Genomic DNA, 20720 nt, shown 5'->3' with positions numbered 1-20720 from the left:
GTCTGTTTGGTTCGTGGAATTTAAAAAATTTGGATTTGTACATACTTTGGTTTAGCCAAATCAAGGTTTTGTACATCTTCATTCCGATTTTTGGAATTTTCCTAAAACCCTTTGTTTCACACGGAAGATGTGAAGACACATTTTTATGTGTAAGCTTGGAGTTGAAGGCAAATTTCAAAAAAGTAGTCCAATCTATTGTTTTTACACTCCTTAAAAAACAAACCCAGGTTTTGATTTTCAATTCCAACTTTTTTTAGGAAGTCGAAAAACCTGGTTTTGAGACAAAATTGGAAGTCTCGTATGCTAATTCCATTTTGCAAATTTTGAAACAAATGCACAAATTTTCAAATCCGAATTTTGAAAAAGCCAATTCTTGTCAATTCCGTTTGGTTCCTAGAAGATGACAGGAATTGGCTTTTTCAAAATCCGGATTTGAAAATTTGTGCGTTTGTTTCAAAATTTGCAAAATGGAATTAGCATACGAGACTTCCAATTTTGTCTCAAAACCAAGTTTTCCGACTTCCTAAAAAAAGTTGGAATTGAAAATCAAAACCTGGTTTTGTTTTTTAAGGAGTGTAAAAACAATAGATTGGACTACTTTTTTGAAATTTGCCTTCAACTCCAAGCTTATGCATAAAAATGTGTCTTCACACGCATCTTCCGTGTGAAATAAACGGTTTCAAGAAAATCCCAAAAATCGGAATGAAGATATACAAAACCTTGATTTGGCTAAACCAAGGTTTGTACAAATCCGGGTTTTTTAAATTCCACGAACCAAACGGACCCTTAAGGAGGATTATGTTGAAGAGGAAGATACTAGTGAGTCTACGAACCATGAAAAGAATACCCATGATAAGGAGACTTAGTAGACTAACAAAGTCCAGGTAGTAAAGCCAACTCCCAATTGACACCACTTGCCAATACTAAAGGTTGCCTAAAGGAGACAAGATTGCGTGATGAGTGGTGAATGTAGTAATTATGGGATTGTGTGGAGCGAAATTGGTAATATCATAAATGTTATTAAAAATTTGGAGAATAGGTTCATGAAGTTGTCTAAGTTCACCCTCAAGGTGATGCACTCTTTAGCCACCACCCTTTGTCTATTGCAAGAGGAAAAGTTTGTGATGATTTCAAGGAACTCTTTGTCAAAGTCCAGTGTGTTAACAAAGAAGGCCTAGCTTGAGCCTTTGTTCCCTATATTTTTATACTCGGTTTCTACAGTCGTAGTCTTTTTTGTCGTTCCTTTTATAGGAATTATGGTTCTATTTAATTTATATTGGTTTAGCCCTATGTGGCAGACAAACTAAACTATATTATGATGACCGTGACTTATGTTGTGGATTAGTATCCTCGGTTTATATATGGTGTGTTAATTGGTTTTTATTTTTGATATTAAGTAACTATATGCTCTATTTAGTTTTGGGTTAGTGTTGTCAATGTGCTGACACTAATAATCTTGCTTTGTCCACCCTTTGGGTGTTGTAATTAAGGAACATCACCCTTGTTTATAGCTTCTATTAATATCAAAAAAAAAATATTTTGAGGGTATTTTATTTTTTAATTTAAATAAAAATAAAATTCATATAAAATTTAAATTATGTTTATATATGAAATTGTACAATCTAAATATCTTTATAATTGATTTATTCTCATTAATTTTATTGTTTCATAGTGTACTAGTAACATAGGACATAACAAAGAAAGTGTAATATTTGTGGCTATATCTTATAAAAAGATATCATTCAAAAAACACTCTTATTGCATAGGACAAAAACAATGAAAGAGGATAACATTTGTGGGCCATTAGAAAAGTTTTCACCTCGTGAATCTCTTGCATCTTAATGATAGATCATGTAATGTGATCTCAAATGTTGATAATTAAAATTTGTACATAATCTAATCCATTAGAAAAGATCAAGAATAATATCATTATTTACATATGACTATGTAGGAAAATGAAACAAAAAATGAATATGAAGTGAAATTAGAATGCTTCTTGAATTAACTCTAGAAGCTTCTTGGAACTCACGCACTGAAAGGTTTAGTATAACAATATCATGAACTTGGAAACCATATGTCTATGAAATAACATTTCTAAAAAAATTTCTTAAATTCAACATATTTTTCTAAATATTTTTGTTTTTATTAATAATATGTAATTATTATTATTTATTTTACATTACACTTTGAAAAAATCTAAACGTTTATTATAAAATATATATATTAAATTTTTATTTTCTTTAAATTTTATATTTGAAAAATTAGCAAGCCATAAAAAAGTGGTTGATTTTAGGCAAGAGCTTACAAAACAATGGTAAATTGTAAGTCGAAGAGGTCTTGAGTTTGAATCTACCTGTGGTTAATAAAATAATAATTAATACATAAAAATACTACTTTTAAAGTCAGCTTGGAGTAATTTTTCCTATTGTAATGTAAAAAAACATATAATATTGAGTATAATTTAAAATTTTCAATCCATAAAACGGAAATATCTAGCATGGAACAAAAGAAAAGGGTTAAAACAGCGAGACGACAAAACTGTGGCGTGTGTAGGGCACAAGTGGTGGAAAGATACAAAGAACACTCTATGCATTTGACGGCAAGTTGCAAACAATATCTACTTTATGTATATATCCTGCATAAGTTGGAAATTCATTTGACGGACAACGCATTTAGATTTGCATTTGACTTGTAACGGGAATTTACCCCGCTGAATATATTGATTTAAAAGGAAACATCATTCATTGCGCGCTGAATCGAGTGTGACTGTAATTTGATTTTAAAACCAACGAAGTCTTAATATAGCTTAACTTTAAATACTACCATTCGCATCAAAAAGAAGTGCAATAGTAAAAAATTGGAATATTTTATAATATTTGTAATATTTTTAATTTGCATTGTGAATTGCAATATACCACACAACCTCTACCATTTTAATTTTGTAACTTTCCACTTTTTCGAAAATAATGAATTGCTTTTGTTCATGTTCATAATGATTACATGCTATAATGGAGATCGCAATCTAATCTTATTCCTAATTTAAATATTTACATTTGATTATAAGTTAATTTATATAAGATAATAATCTTCTTATTATTTTAAATCATTTCACTCTACCTTACATGAACAAATTAGTAAAAATTAATAGTTTTTAAATCTTTGTGACCATATGAATTAGGTTGTAATTATGTAATAAAAAAAGTGAAAAATACTCAATTGTACCTGTTTATTTTTTTACAATTGTACCATTTATTATAAAGAATACTTAAGCTAGCAGTCGCATGCTTTTGTATATGCAACGAGTGCGCCAATAGGAGATGAGATTTAATAGGAAAATGCAGAATGAACATTAAATAATGTAAATATAAGTTTTCTTAAAATAAAAATACAAAAATAAAAAAGTTGAAGATGAAAACATAGATATAAAATTTACAATATTTAGGAAATTTGAATATTGCTTAAGAAACATATTCAATAATTTCAATTTATCACATATGAGAAAATAATCATTTTAAAAAAAACCCATCAAAAAATTTATTACGAAAAATTAATAAGAGAAATACAAAAAAAAAAAAAAAAAAAAATAGTGACATCTCTAACAAATATTCTATTGACTAAATAAATTATACAAACTAAAAAAATAATATTTAAAGAAAAAATTAAACTAATATAAAAAAAAAAAAAAAATTTAAAGCAATTTAAAAACTAAAACCTAAATCAATTTAAAAAATCAAAAGTTTAATAAATAGATATCACAACATAATTTAATGTTAAGATCACAAGTAATTATTTTTTAAATAAATAAGAAAAGAAAAATAATAGTTAAAAGTGGATATTTAAATTATAATCTTATGTGAACAAATTAGATTATTAATAATTTTTAATTTAAATAACATAATATTTACTAAAATATTTTAAATAAATTAGCAAATATTATTTATTTAAATTAAATTTATCAAATATGAAAAAAATAATCATTTAAAAAATTTCATCAAAAACTCTATTATGAAAAATTAATATGAGAAATATTCTATTGACTAAATAAATTATAGAAACTAAAAAATAATATTTAAATAAAAAATTAAACTAATATAAAAAATAAATTAAAATAATTTAAAAACTAAAATTTAAATCAACAGTTAACTGAATAATCACAATATGATCTAATGTGGAAATCAAACTAATAAATAGAAAAAAAAAAAAAAAAGAGAGAGAGTTAAAAGTGGAGATAACAACTAATAAATATCAAAACAAGAGTTAAAAGTGGAGGGAGATAAAAACTAGTCGGTAAATAATTAACGGGAAGGATTTTCAATTTTCCAATCAAACTCCTACAAATTTTTCGTCAAAAATTTAATTTTTAGAAACAAAGTTCCCACAAATAGCCTAATGGCTAAAATATTCAACATTTAAGAGTGGATTAACTAATAAAAAATAATATTGACTTTTATCATTAAATTTAGTTCTAATTAAAATAAATAATTACAACATAATATATAATATTCATCTACTTGAATACTTTTTTATTTTTTAGCTAAGCTACTTCAAAATTTATTAAGGAGAATAATATTTTTTTTGTACCTTACATGAACAAATTAGTAAAAATTAATAATTTTTTAATCTTTGTGACCATATGAATTAGGTTGTAATTATGTAATAAAAAAAGTGAAAAATACTCAATTGTACCATTTATTATAGAGAATACTTAAGCTAGCAGTCGCATGGTTTTGTATATGCAACGAGTGCGCCAATAGGAGATGAGATTTAATAGGAAAATGCAGAATGAACATTAAATAATGTAAATATAAGTTTTCTTAAAATAAAAATACAAAAATAAAAAAGTTGAAGATGAAAACATAGATATAAAATTTACAATATTTAAGAAATTTGAATATTGCTTAAGAAACATATTCAATAATTTCAATTTATCACATATGAGAAAATAATCATTTTAAAAAAAACCCATCAAAAAATTTATTACGAAAAATTAATAAGAGAAATACAAAAAAAAAAAAATGAAAAATAGTGACATCTCTAACAAATATTCTATTGACTAAATAAATTATACAAACTAAAAAAATAATATTTAAAGAAAAAATTAAACTAATATAAAAAAAAAAAAAATTTAAAGCAATTTAAAAACTAAAACCTAAATCAATTTAAAAAATCAAAAGTTTAATAAATAGATATCACAACATAATTTAATGTTGAGATCACAAGTAATTATTTTTTAAATAAATAAGAAAAGAAAAATAATAGTTAAAAGTGGATATTTAAATTATAATCTTATGTGAACAAATTAGATTATTAATAATTTTTAATTTAAATAACATAATATTTACTAAAATATTTTAAATAAATTAACAAATATTATTTATTTAAATTAAATTTATCAAATATGAAAAAAATAATCATTTAAAAAATTTCATCAAAAACTCTATTATGAAAAATTAATATGAGAAATATTCTATTGACTAAATAAATTATAGAAACTAAAAAATAATATTTAAATAAAAAATTAAACTAATATAAAAAAATAAATTAAAATAATTTAAAAACTAAAATCTAAATCAACAATTAACTGAATAATCACAATATGATCTAATGTGGAGATCAAACTAATAAATAGAAAAAAAAAAAAAAAAAGAGAGAGAGAGTTAAAAGTGGAGATAACAACTAATAAATATCAAAACAAGAGTTAAAAGTGGAGGGAGATAAAAACTAGTCGGTAAATAATTAACGGGAAGGATTTTCAATTTTCCAATCAAACTCATACAAATTTTTCGTCAAAAATTTAATTTTTAGAAACAAAGTTCCCACAAATAGCCTAATGGCTAAAATATTCAACATTTAAGAGTGGATTAACTAATAAAAAATAATATTGACTTTTATCATTAAATTTAGTTCTAATTAGAATAAATAATTACAACATAATATATAATATTCATCTACTTGAATACTTTTTTATTTTTTAGCTAAGCTACTTCAAAATTTATTAAGGAGAATAATATTTTTTTTGTACCTTACATGAACAAATTAGTAAAAATTAATAATTTTTTAATCTTTGTGACCATATGAATTAGGTTGTAATTATGTAATAAAAAAAGTGAAAAATACTCAATTGTACCTGTTTATTTTTTGACAATTGTACCATTTATTATAGAGAATACTTAAGCTAGCAGTCGCATGGTTTTGTATATGCAACGAGTGCGCCAATAGGAGATGAGATTTAATAGGAAAATGCAGAATGAACATTAAATAATGTAAATATAAGTTTTCTTAAAATAAAAATACAAAAATAAAAAAGTTGAAGATGAAAACATAGATATAAAATTTACAATATTTAAGAAATTTGAATATTGCTTAAGAAACATATTCAATAATTTCAATTTATCACATATGAGAAAATAATCATTTTTAAAAAAACCCATCAAAAAATTTATTACGAAAAATTAATAAGAGAAATACAAAAAAAAAAAAATGAAAAATAGTGACATCTCTAACAAATATTCTATTGACTAAATAAATTATACAAACTAAAAAAATAATATTTAAAGAAAAAATTAAACTAATATAAAAAAAAAAAAAATTTAAAGCAATTTAAAAACTAAAACCTAAATCAATTTAAAAAATCAAAAGTTTAATAAATAGATATCACAACATAATTTAATGTTGAGATCACAAGTAATTATTTTTTAAATAAATAAGAAAAGAAAAATAATAGTTAAAAGTGGATATTTAAATTATAATCTTATGTGAACAAATTAGATTATTAATAATTTTTAATTTAAATAACATAATATTTACTAAAATATTTTAAATAAATTAACAAATATTATTTATTTAAATTAAATTTATCAAATATGAAAAAAATAATCATTTAAAAAATTTCATCAAAAATTCTATTATGAAAAATTAATATGAGAAATATTCTATTGACTAAATAAATTATAGAAACTAAAAAATAATATTTAAATAAAAAATTAAACTAATATAAAAAAAAATTAAAATAATTTAAAAACTAAAATCTAAATCAACAGTTAACTGAATAATCACAATATGATCTAATGTGGAGATCAAACTAATAAATAGAAAAAAAAAAAAAAAAAAGAGAGAGAGTTAAAAGTGGAGATAACAACTAATAAATATCAAAACAAGAGTTAAAAGTGGAGGGAGATAAAAACTAGTCGGTAAATAATTAACGGGAAGGATTTTCAATTTTCCAATCAAACTCCTACAAATTTTTCGTCAAAAATTTAATTTTTAGAAACAAAGTTCCCACAAATAGCCTAATGGCTAAAATATTCAACATTTAAGAGTGGATTAACTAATAAAAAATAATATTGACTTTTATCATTAAATTTAATTCTAATTAAAATAAATAATTACAACATAATATATAATATTCATCTACTTGAATACTTTTTTATTTTTTAGCTAAGCTACTTCAAAATTTATTAAGGAGAATAATATTTTTTTTGTATAGATACTAAGGAGAATAAATTATTAATCATGGCTTCAAATTTTTGTTTCTTTTTCTTAATTTTTAGAATATGAAAATATTATGGTTAACATTTAAAATGATTGAACATTCTTTATTACATATTTTTATTTGAATTTAAAGTTGTACTTCATATTATAAAGCATATAATTATTTATTTCATAAATTTTCTAATTAAGTTTCATTATAAAATAATTTGTATTTTTTCATTTTCAATCTAATAATATTATTTTTAATATATTAATATAAAAGTTTTTTTTTTTTAATTATTAAAATCGTCATACTATATCACAACCATAACACTATTGTGCTTAACCATACCCCTTTAAATTGTGTTGGCCTACTAAACTATACATTTTGTGCACCATACAATCTTGAATCAAGAGAAAAATCTATTCTTGTTTGGATAGCAAATCGTGCAACAAACAATTAGAGATCGGGAAGAATTTTGTGCACCATACAATCAAGAGAGAAATTTATTTGTGGTCTGATAGCTCATTGTGCAGCATACTATCCACTCAAGGGTTTCGATAGGAGAAATTGTTTGTAAAGTAGACACAATGTAGTTAGTAGAGTGGAAATTGGTAGGGCGTGACAAATAGCTTCTTTATTATTTTTCTTTTCTGCTTTTTGTCCTTTCTAGTAAGATCTACCTTTTTCTTCTTCATCATTCTAACATTTAGATGTTTGTCTTTTGTTTTACTTGAACTTTAAATTTCAAGTTCAGATAAATAGATTGTTTCCCCTAATGAAGCTTTAGCTTAGATAAATCTGATTTTCTCCATTTACCTATGAAATATCCTAATACTTAGATACTTCTCTTTTAATTATCTTAAAAGTTTTTTAATTCCCCTAAATTCTCAAATCTCATAAACTTGTTTTCCCTTAATGAAGCTTTAATTGAGATAAGCTAAAATTTGCCTAGTTGCTTCTGAAGTGTTCTAACAATAAGAAAAATTGAACTAAAGAACTTTCAATTTCTATTACATTCTTCATTACACATTTTTATTACACATTTTTATTTCTATGTCAAAATGATTGAACATTCTTTATTACATATTTTTATTTGAATTTAAAGTTGTACTTCAAATTATAAAGCATAAAATAATTAATTTCATAAATTTTCTAATTAAGTTTCATTGTAAAATAATTTTTATTTTTTCATTTTCAATCTATTAATATTATTTTTAATATATTAATATAATTTTTTTTTTAAATTATTAAAATCGTCATACTATATCACAACATAACACTATTGTGCTTAACCATACCCCTTTAAATTGTGCTGGCCTACTAAACTATACATTTTGTGCACCAGACAATCTTGAATCAAGAGAAAAATCTATTCTTGTTTGGATAGCAAATAGTGCAACAAACAATTAGAGATCAGGAAGAATTTTGTGCACCATACAATCAAGAGAGAAATTTATTTGTGGTTTGATAGCTCATTGTGCAGCATACTATTCACTCAAGGGTTTCGATAGGAGAAATTGTTCGTAAAGTAGACACAATGTAGTTAGCAGAGTGGAAATTGGTAGGGCGTGACAAATAGCTTCTTTATTATTTTTCTTTTCTGCTTTTTGTCCTTTCTAGTAAGCTCTACCTTTTTCTTCTTCATCATTCTAACATTTAGATGTTTGTCTTTTGTTTTACTTGAACTTTAAATTTCAAGTTCAGATAAATAGATTGTTTCCCCTAATGAAGCTTTAGCTTAGATAAATTTGATTTTCTCCATTTACCTATGAAATATCCTAATACTTAGATACTTCTCTTTTAATTGTCTTAAAAGTTTTTTAATTCCCCTAAATTCTCAAATCTCATAAACTTGTTTTCCCTTAATGAAGCTTTAATTGAGATAAGCTAAAATTTGCCTAGTTGCTTCTGAAGTGTTCTAACAATAAGAAAATTTGAACTAAAGAACTTTCAATTTGTATAAACGTGTTTCTCCTAATGAATCTTTGATTTAGATAAACGTGTTTTCTCCCAATAAAAGCTTCAATTTAGATAAACCTATTTTTTCTCAATGAAACTTTAATTCAATAGAAACGTGTTTTCCTTTAGTTGAACTTCAAACTTCAATTTAGATAAATCGTTTATTCCTCATTTACTTAAAGTGCTCTAACAGTTCAAAGATAACCTTCAATTTCTATAAACCTATTGTCCCCTAATGAAGCTTCAATTCTTATAAACTCATTTCCCCAAATGAAATTTCAATTCAAACAAACCTATTTTTCCATACAAAGCTTCAATTTAGATTAAACCTATTTCCCTAGTTATACACTTCAATTTAGATAAACCATTTTTTCTTGAATTTGCTTCTAAAATATTCTAACAACTTTAAAGAACCATCAATTCTTATAATCCCATTTTCTCATAATGAAGGTTCAATTCAAATAAAACCTTTTCCCCAACTAAGGCCTCAATTCAAATAAATCTAGTTTTCTCAATGAAGCTTCAATTTCAAAAAAAAAAAAAAATGTCTTCCTATTTGAAACTTTTAACTCATACAAACCTATTTTTCCCTATTGAAGCTTCAATTAGAGATAAACCAAGTTTTCCCCAATGTACCTTCAGTTCATCTTGATCAAATCTTTAATTCATATAAATATGGGTTTCTACTCCTGAAGCTTCAATTCCAATGGACCTCTTTCCTACATTCCTTAGAGAAGCTTCAACTCAGATGTTCTCTTTAACCTAGTGAGGCTTCAATTCATAGTCTAGACTCCCATCTCCCTCTGCTGAAAATTAAATTCACTTGGTTTATTAGAATCAAAAAAATTGAGGACCTTACATGTGCTTACGAAAGTTCCCTCTTTTAGATACTTTTTTGTATTATCCAAGGTTGTTTGATCTCTTTCTCTCCTGAAGCATCGATCCTCTCTAGTTATTTCTATTTTAAAATATGTAGATAATTTCCATCATAAGTAAAATTAAAGCATTTCTTATGTTTAACAATCTTTCAAGTCTTTTTGCTTTATTTGTGTTGTCTTTTGTTGTTGTATGTATTAAGAATTATGGTCTTAGTTATTCCTTCTTCTTTTTTGGTGTTGATGAACAATACTTCTGGGCTTCTTTGCTTTTGTTTTTAGCTACTTTGTAAAAGGTTTCGAGTCCTTTAAAACCTGTTTTTTCTTTAATCAAAGAAATCTTTCAATTTGTATCCCTTCAGAAATTGAAAACCTAAAGAATTTGAATTCTTTTCTAGATTTATCATATAAAGAATTGATAGGACCAATACCTATTGAAATAGAAGGAACGCAATGATACATGCCATAGATCTTTCAATGAATAACCTATCGGGGGTCATCCCCTTCACACTTTCTAATTCCTACAGACTAGTCATCTATCTAAACCTCAAACTCCTCCTGACTTTAATAATCTCCTCTTCAAAGCATGCAAAAGAGTTCTTAACAACAAACAATGTGGCATTCACAAGAAACAAATAGCAGGGCATTCACCTTGAGGCTAAATGTTTTATCCAAAAGTCATGAGCTACAGCTCTAAGGTCCTCCAATGGCTACCCTATGGTTCTTACCGGCACAACCTCAGAAAAAATCAGCACTCTCCACCTCTTTTCAGGTCATAGGATTGAATCCTCCAACACATCTACGTCAAAGAGGTTTCTCATTTGGTTTCTTCTATATTTTAGGCAGTTTCCCAATGAGATGAACGTACCAAAAACATGAAATCTTATCTTTCTCAGGTAATGTTTGGTGTATCTTGTACAATTTTTTGAAATGCTATGTTTTTAGCCAATTTTTTTTTCGATATGAGAAATCAAGGGACTCAAACCGGAGCCGATAAGAGAGAAAGGAATACATTGAAACTCATCACTGCTATAAGGATCCACCAGGGCGTGAACCTGGGGGCATAAGTAACAAGGGATGGAAGCAACAAGTGGGTGAGCCAAACTAGGGCATGAGGGCACTACCAGAGAATGTGATACATAGGCTGAAGACCTAGGGCTTGCAGACTAGGGCTCAAGGGCTCTACCAAGTTCCAATCTACTTCCTTATGTTGGATTCTTTTATACTTTTATTTTTATCTTGTCTCTCTCAAAAAACTCAAAGGTTGTTTGATCCCTCAAAAATAAAAATAAACCACTCACACTTTAAAACTAAGCAAGTCATTATAAACTAAACTACAACATAAAGAGAAAAAGAAAAAGCTAGACAACATGGGAAAAGTCTCCCTCACAATTAACAAACCAAGGCAACAATACTGCAACCTTGACCACAAACACTCAGACAACAAAGATGACAGGTTCAGAGACAATAGCAACAGTGGTCACCAATATTTAGAAGGAGGTAACCGACCCGAATACATAAATTTCAAGGCTGGTAACAAAGGCAAGAGTAAATGTGGACTACCAAACAGAGGTAGCAAGGTCAGCAGAAGAAGTAATAATAATTGGAGCAAAACTGCAGACAAAGGGATACAACAATACAAAGATAGAATCACAGACTAAGTTAGGACACCAAGGAATGAAACTAGAGCATGACCTTATGTCTAGAGTGCTAATACAAAAAGATTGTTTGACCCTTTCTAACTTCTCGGGACAACTCCCAACAACTCCTCAAACCGCGGTTTGGAACACTAGCTTTCATAATCAAGCCTCAAAAGCAAATACCCAAATAACCTAAAAATTGGACAACACCCAAGATGATAACATTGATATCTCAAATTAGATGGAGAAATGTGTATACATCAATGCAAAGTAGTACAAAAGAATCTTAAGGTGCAGAAAGATTCGACTATACAAACAAGCAAGAAGAGGAAAATTGGCTTACATTCTCCTTAGAACCATGCTAAAAGATCTGGAAATGGCTAAGCAACATGAGCAGAGACAACCTAAAGGAGCAATGAATAGTGAGACTAGTCTCAAACCCATTTCAAAAAAATGTGAGTAGGCAACCCAGGCAACAAACAAGGTAGAGGTTGGTGAAAAGGGGCCCACAAGAACATGTAGCCCATTTTTTACACCATTAACATGGCACCCAGATTTGTTTGTTAGTGAACTAAACTTCATGAAAGAAAGACTTCATGTTTTAGAATCAAGAGCTCGGGCAGAAGATAGTAGGATGAAGGAAGTTGTTGGAAGCAATCTCGAGGCTAAAAAATGAAAACAAAGCACTTGCAAAATAGGTCTAAAAACTTCAATTCAATATGGAAAAAGAGGAATATGAGCTAATCTTATCAAAGAAGGTATTGGAGACAATGAAGGCAATAGGGGAATACATAGTAAGTGAGGAAAATCGGGAGGACACACAAATTAAAAAGATACAATCTACAATGGCAAATATGGAGTTAAAAGGTGACCAACTGAGAGAACAAATAGAAGAAGCTAAATAGTGGACCCAGATAGTGATAGGACTAGTAAACACACCAATGAAGTTCATAGAGAAACAAGTGAAGAGGTAGTTACAAGAGGAGAAAGACAAAAATAACAACATAGTGAATATCATCATCAAAGGGCTAAAAGATTATGGAGAAAAAGAGAACACAAAATATTTGATAAGGGATTTCCTCAAAGACCACTTAGAATGGTTTAAAGTAGTTCAACATGCACAAAGGATTGGTAAAGGATGGAAAGATAATGTGTACATACATGTGAGGGTCAGCCTGAAAAGTTTAGACGATAAGAACATGACAATAAGGAACAAGTGGTTACTCAAAGGCACCCGTATCTATATTGATAAAGACCTCACCATTGGCTAGCAAGAAGAGAGAAGAAAAAAATGGGAAAGAGTTAAGGTAGCAAGAGAAAATGAAAACTGGGCATGGTTACAACATGGTAATGCACAAATCAATGACAAAATGGAGAATAAAAAATAGGAACTCGGGGCCCCCTAGGAGCACTTGAATATAGTTAGTTGGAGCTGCAAAGGTTACCCTTGGAGAAGACGACCTAGTTTAGGGCCCATAGCTAGATGCAAAGACATTATCTTACTCATGGAGACTCATGAGCATGATGGATGCAAAGTTCTAGAATTTGAAGGCTACAAAATATTCTCAGTTTGCAATGAAAGAAACGAGAGTGGCAAAGGACATGGGGAAATCACTACTCTAATTAAAAAGTCATGGAGCAGATTCATAAGTTTAGAGAAGGAAGATCCAAACAAATAATATATATGGTTGAAAATTTGTGAAAATGAGGCCACAATAAGGGTTGTTACTTGTTACTTTGCACTAAAAGGATTAAAAACTTATAAGAAGAAAAACTTAGATCATGAAGACCCTTTCTCATTACTAAAAAAGATATCTTTTCTTTTAACACGATGAGGGGAGTTCTTATACTCGATGACTTTAAGGTCAAGATAGTGAATAGCCAAGCCCTCCATTTAAGGAGCACCTACAAGGAGGGTGAACCCATAATAGTGGGTTACACATTTTGGAGGAAGAAATTCCTCCAAAAAAGTGCAAGATGAAATTTTTACCCCAAAACTTTTGATAGAAACTATAAAAGTTTAGATCAAAACTACTTTTGAATGTAGTTTTGATCAAAACTAAACACTGCCTAAATAGTTTCTATCGAAACTAAACACAAATGTTTAGCCTAATAGTTTCTATCGAAACTAACTAAAAATTGTTTCTATCTAATATATTTCAAAACTTTTTGATGCAGGAGCATCTTGGGTTTCCTTCTAATCTTGCACTTTTGGTCTTTCAGCCAGTTGCTGTCAAGTTCATCATGGGATGTTGAGCATTCAGTTGATGTCGAGACATTCCTTTGATTGCTGAGTTCCTATGGTTGTCGAGTGAACTCTTTGGATGTCGAGTCATTCTTAGTTGTTGTCAAGTTCCTTTGGTTGCCGAGCATTGGAGGATGCCAAGTTTGTAGTTGTTGTTGAATGATTCCTTTGGATGCCAAGCTCGTGTGGGTGCCGAGTACCAGTTTCTATGAAGTCTTCATTTGTCGAGTTGTCTATGTCTGGTTCTAATTTGGGATGACTTGGCTCGCATTTAATTTTAGTAGGAATTTAATACCTGTTTGAGCCAACTTGTGGCTTTCTAGAATCTTTTATAAGCCATTTTGGCAAGTATTTAATGAGGTCTAGGTTTAAGTTTAGGGAGCAGAGAGTTAGAGGGGAGAAGTCAATTAGTTAGAACTTAGAGTATTGAATAAAGGATGTGAACTTGAAGTTGGTTGTCTAGATTTGAATCTAATTGTAATTGGTCGTAACCCAGAAGGCATTACAGCTGGGCATGTATGTTGAATATTTGAAGAATTAATAAAAGTATTCCATTCTTCTTCCTCCTTTGGTTGTCATTCCTTGTGCTTGCTTCTGTTGTGTTAACTCTTGCAGGGTGGTTTGGATAGTTGGGTGAGCCTTTGGCCCTACTTATTCATTCTTTACCTGTGTCAAGTGGTATCAGAGCGTGGGGTTCATTCTTGTGGAGATTGGATCATGTAGAACCCTAATTTGAATTTGGTTGTAAGGTGGCAAATCTACGGATTTGACCTATAACTTGCAGAGGGTTACGATCTTACAGGAACCTGATTTGTAAAGATGGTTCGTGGTAGAAGAAATGTTGATGATGCAATATTGGATTAGTTGAGACAAATTGTAGCCAAATTAGATTCTGTGGAGACAACCCAGAAGAGAGGAGCACATCTTGATGATGTAAGTGATGATGAAGCAACAACACCAAACCATAATCCAGAACCTAAAGAAGATCAAGATGAGGAAAGATTGTTAAGAGTGTTGTCTAGGGAAAATTCAAGGTGTGTTGTAGAAGTTGTTCCTTATGATGGAAAATTGGATACCAATGTTGTGTTGGATTGGATCTCTGATATGGAGAAGTTCTTTGAGTATGAAAACACTCTTGATAATAAAAATGTGAAGATTGTAGTCACTAGGTTGAAAGGTCATGCATCACCATGGTGGGAACATTTGCAAACTGATAGACAAAGGAGAGGAAAAGAAAAGATCAAAACTTGGCTAGAGATGGTGAACAAGGTAAAGAACAAATTCCTTTGTGCTAATTACCAAGTTAGCTTGTTGAGAAAGATGCAAAATATGAAACAAAAGGACATGAATGTGAAAGAATATACTAAGGAATTCTATAGATTGGACATCAGATCTGGACATGTGGATGATGATGTTGAGAAAATTGCAAGGTATATTAATGGATTGAGATCTGGAATTCAAGATGAAATAAGTTTTTTGAAGTTGGAGAGTGTAGAACAAGCATATCAATATGCCTTGAAAGCTGAGGAGATCTTGAGAAAGAAGCATGAACAAAGACAAAGAGGTAGAGGTTGTAGATTCTAGAGAGGTAGAGGTAGATCTTATGGTGAAAGTGGTAGATCTGATAGTTCTATGCAGGATAAAGGCAAATCTGAATGGAAGAATGATGACAAAGGTGAAACTGAATGGAAAAGTGGTAATTATTACCAAGGAGGCACTAGTTCTTACTAAGGAAGAGGTAATTCTTATTCTAGAGGTGGATTTCATGGTAATTGCTTCAGATGTTGTAAAGAGGGACATAGATCTTTTGAATGTAGTTCCTCTGGAAGTGGACAAGGTAACAGAAATGTTGTGATTCAAGGAGATGATGAGGGTTCACCAAGTGGATCTGAGGCTGGAGAAAATCTGATGGTGAGAAGAACCTTATGTAATAAGGGAAGTGATGAGGAACCTGTTTTAAGGAGAAGTCTTTTCAAGACAAGATGTAAGATGGTTGGAAAATGCTGCAAAGTGATCATTGACAATGGAAGTTCTACAAATCTGGCATCATAAGAGCTGGTTACCAAGTTGCAGTTGTAGAGGCTGAAACATCCCAAACCCTATCATGTTTCATGGATCAAAGATGAGCATAAGATATTGGTAAGTGAACAATGCCTTATGAAGCTAAAAATTGGACATTACTTTGATGAAGTTTTGTGTGATATTATGCCCATAGATTGTTGTCATATTTTGTTGGGTAGGCCTTGGCAATATGATAGATATGTTGTAGATGATGGAAGATTGAATCAATATACTCTTTGGGTAAATGGGAAGAGCAAACATTGTTGTCTTTGATTGAAAGTCCAAATGAGGTCAGTTGTACTGCAATAAAAGTTTGCACGGTTAATGGAAAGCAATTTGAAAAGAAAATGAAGAAGAATCAAGTTTGTTTTGCTATAATTCCTAGAGGACCGAGTGTTGGTAGTGATGACTAAGAAGTTGAAGCTAGTAATGACCAAGTGACAGTAGATAGTGACAACCGAGTACCAGTAGAAATTACAGAATTGTTGAATGAGTATAAAGACATTATTGCTAATGATATTTCTAATGGTTTACCTCCAGTAAGAAGCACAAGTCACTATATGGATCTGATTATTGCATGCATCATCTTAGGTCGAGTTGTTGTCAAATATATTAAGCTTCCAACCATACTTTTGTATAATGTTGGATTCACACTTCTAATGCAATCTTCCTTGTTTAACTTTAGACCTACTAACTGTATAATGCAGGTGTATGTGAAAATTGATAGAGAATATGGAGGTGTATGTGAAAACTGATAGACCAACCAACAAGCGATATGTGACATCCTCTAGTGTTGAGTGTGAGTTTGGGAGCCTCAAAATATCAAAGTTACGAAGCTACATGCATGAGTTAAGGAGGAGGAAAGATTATGTGCCCGATGATCCTCTAAAGTTGAGCGTGGATTTGTGAGTTTCAAAATATCAAAGTTACGAAGCTACACATGTGAGTTTAGGAGGAGGAAAGATTGAGGGTTACAATGATATGAAATTCGTATGGTCAAGAAATTGGAAAATAAGAGTTAAGAAGCTATGAATAGTTCAAGAGTTTAGGAGGATCATAATTTTGAGAGGCCAAAATCCCAATGTTTCAAACTTACGCTTTAGAAGATGTGAGTCTTGCTTGGTGATTTGACCAATGAGGATGTGCCATGTGGCATCTAGGTGACAGGTGGCCCCATGCAGAATTTGAGGTAAGATAAGAAATTCTAAAAAATTAAAATTAAATATTCCCAAAATTGAGCGCTCATTCAGAGTTGAAAATTTGAAATAAAATTGATTATACTATATTTTAAAACTATATAATTTTTTTAATTTATGAACTTTTAAAAGCCCTATCCATGGCCAAGGGCTTGAATTTTCAAACGAGCACCAGTGGCTCCATTTTTATCCAAAGTGTGAAGTGTAATATACTGTTGGAAATGGGAGAAGATGAATTTTTTGAATCTGCAGTTAGAATATGTGTAGGTCTTCAGTGGCAAAAGATATAGGAAAATTTGTAAAATTAGGGGCATTCTCAACAGAATGGGTGTTTTTCATGATGAAGCTTTAGATTCACTTGGAAAACAAATAGAGAATTTTGTTAGCTCTAGATTTGGGGAAAATATCCATAGAGATGTTATTTTGCCTTGGCACACATTGGGCAGATGTTTTGGCTCTTATTTTTAGCATCAAATTCAACATATTTTGCAGTTAGTTCTTTCTCCATCATTTGACCAATTTCAAACATTTTTCAAACAGAACGATGGAGATTTGATTTTCAATTGAAGGAAGAGAGAAGAGAAAGCCTTTGTAGCAACATGAGATGAAGATTCAAGTGGACATGTGTCACTTCCTAATCAGATCCAAATTCTTCTTCTTTCTCTATATCTTTCTCTTTTTCTTTGATTATGGGGGTGGTTCTAGTTTATTGGAAGGTTTTCCATTGCTGTGATACCACCTAGGTTGTTGATGGTTGGCTATTTTCCATACTATTGAGCAAAGCTCTAGCTATGATCCCACCATTCATGCCCAACATTTCTCTCTTGTATGAATATCAGTTAATGAATTTCTAGAGATAGTTCTAGTCTATTCAGTTGTTTCATGAGTTGATTTCATGCATCCTCATGTATTTGTTTCAAGTAAATAAGTAAAATGCAACAACAAGTTTATCGTCAATCTGATTCTTATCTCATGTTTATGTTGTTTGTAATCTTCTATGGTTTGTGAACAAAGAGCACAAATCCAGTTGCAATCTATTTTAGGTTGTATGTTTTGGTATATTTTTCTTATGATTCAAGTAGTCATGTAAATGTGTGATTTACCATAATGGGGTTGCAAATTTCATGAAGGGATAGGTCAAGTATGAGATTCAGAAATGATGCAGATGTCTGATTCACAAGGTGAATGGATAGATTTGGAGTCTTGATATATGAGATGTATCAATGATCTCCAAGGATGCGTGTTAGTAATTTGTAGAATTGCCCAGTAGATAAGACACTGATCAACTATAGGATCTAAATGTTTTGTTGTTCCTATCTTAGTTATGCTGAAATCAACATATTAATCCAAGTTTTTTCCCTTTTATGTTGAAGAGCTGAAAAGATTTTCCCTTAGTTAGCTTATCAAGTTCAAAGGTCATGCTATTGGCTATTTCATGTCTATGTTGTTTGCGTAAGCAATGGAAGATTCATGGGTTTTCAATCTGCTTTATATACATCCAAATATATGTTTTGGCAACTAGTACCATATGAATGAATCTAAGGTCTACCCACCTAGGTTTTTTAGAGCCTAAAGAAGGAGTATAGCCTTATAGTTGGCACCAGTGTCTGAATAGATATGTTGAAGATGGAATGAGCTACCCCTAGATGTATTTGTTCCTATCATTGGGTTATTGAAAAATGTTAATTCTGGAGCCAATAGGTTATACCAAGAAAAAAAAATACGTGAGCTTACAAAGAAGAACTGGATCTCATCATAGAAACACGTGAATATATCACATTGGTTGGGAATGAAATAATCCTTATAGAATCAGCATCACATAAAAGCATCATAAACACAACTACTTCCCAAGCCTTTGGTAAACATTCCTATTTAGCCCAACTACTAGGTTTCCCAAAAAACACCATCACCAAGTAAACATAACATCTCGACATGCATTTAAAATAACTGTAGTTATTCAACAATTTTAGTATTTGACATAACTTCATAAGATCGATTTGCAATAAAGTTTCAAGTTTTCATTTTCAAAATTTTCCCAGTTAATAAAGGTTTCCAAGTTTAGATTGATCAAAATATAAGTTTCATGTTAATACTTAATGCATCTATTTTTTCCAAATCACTATGTATTTGTGAGAGTCCAATGATTACCACATGAAAACAAAATAGTCGATTTAAAGCATTACATATGATTCTCATTTAATATAATTATTTTTAAAGATCCAACAGTAGAAATCAAATAATAATAATGCTTAATAAATATTAAATTCTATTTCAATAAACAAATCAAATCTAATATTATTAAACTATAACTAGAATTTGAATCAAATTACATATAATAATAAAAGAAATCCTTTTTGTAATAAAGATTTGATAGGAAAAATACTTTCAACCATTTTAATTTATTCAAACAATAACCTTTCTTGATTCAAAACTGTACCAACGAATCCATTTTCTAATTAAGGGCTTCAATTTTGTTTTCACAGATGTTTCAGTAATGAAGGACAATCGATTTTCCAAAGAAGGGTTTCAATTGTAAAATATGTTTTCCATAAGCAAAACGATATGACTGGCATGAAGAAGATAGAATCATGAGGACATTTCTAAAATGAGTTTCTTCAAAACCCTACCTCAATCTAATGCTAACCAACAAGTAAATCCTTGTGTCCGCAAATTCCTATCTCCAAACATCCACAGAAAAATTCCTTCTTGTCAATTCTTGAGTTGCCCCTCCAAACCCGTGTGTGGAGAAATGAGCTCCTATCTCTTAACAAAGAGTTAACCTTACTCAGGGTTTCTAGTTTACACAAACATGCAAATGCCTCTTTAAAACAATCTTGTATTATTTTAATTTATTTAATTCTTTTGTGCAAGCTTTGGGTTTTTAATTAGAATAATAGTTTTTAAAATTATTCCCACTTCGTTTTAACTAGCAAGATGATTTTAGAAACCATATTTATTATTTTAAATAATAATAATATTTAAAGTTCATAATTTAAATGCAACCTATAAAATTATTATTGTTAAATTAAATAAATATCATCATGCCAAAATTAGCCTTTTAAAAAATCTTTTAATTTTAACTCTTTTATTTAATTAATTTCTCAATTAATTAAAATTATTATAAAAAAAAAATTTCTTAAAAATTTTCATTTAAATAATCTCTTTGACTTCTTTAATTACTCTTTAGAATCACAAAAGACCCACATACTCAAATAAGAAACTTGACTATAAAGGTAAACTATAAATCAAATTCAAAGGTCGAGATCTCAA

This window comes from Cupressus sempervirens, chromosome 5, assembly GCF_028749045.1.
Source record: "Cupressus sempervirens isolate cs-2001-9-10 chromosome 5, ASM2874904v1, whole genome shotgun sequence".
NCBI lineage: Eukaryota > Viridiplantae > Streptophyta > Pinopsida > Cupressales > Cupressaceae > Cupressus > Cupressus sempervirens.
This window is presented reverse-complemented; position numbering follows the sequence as displayed.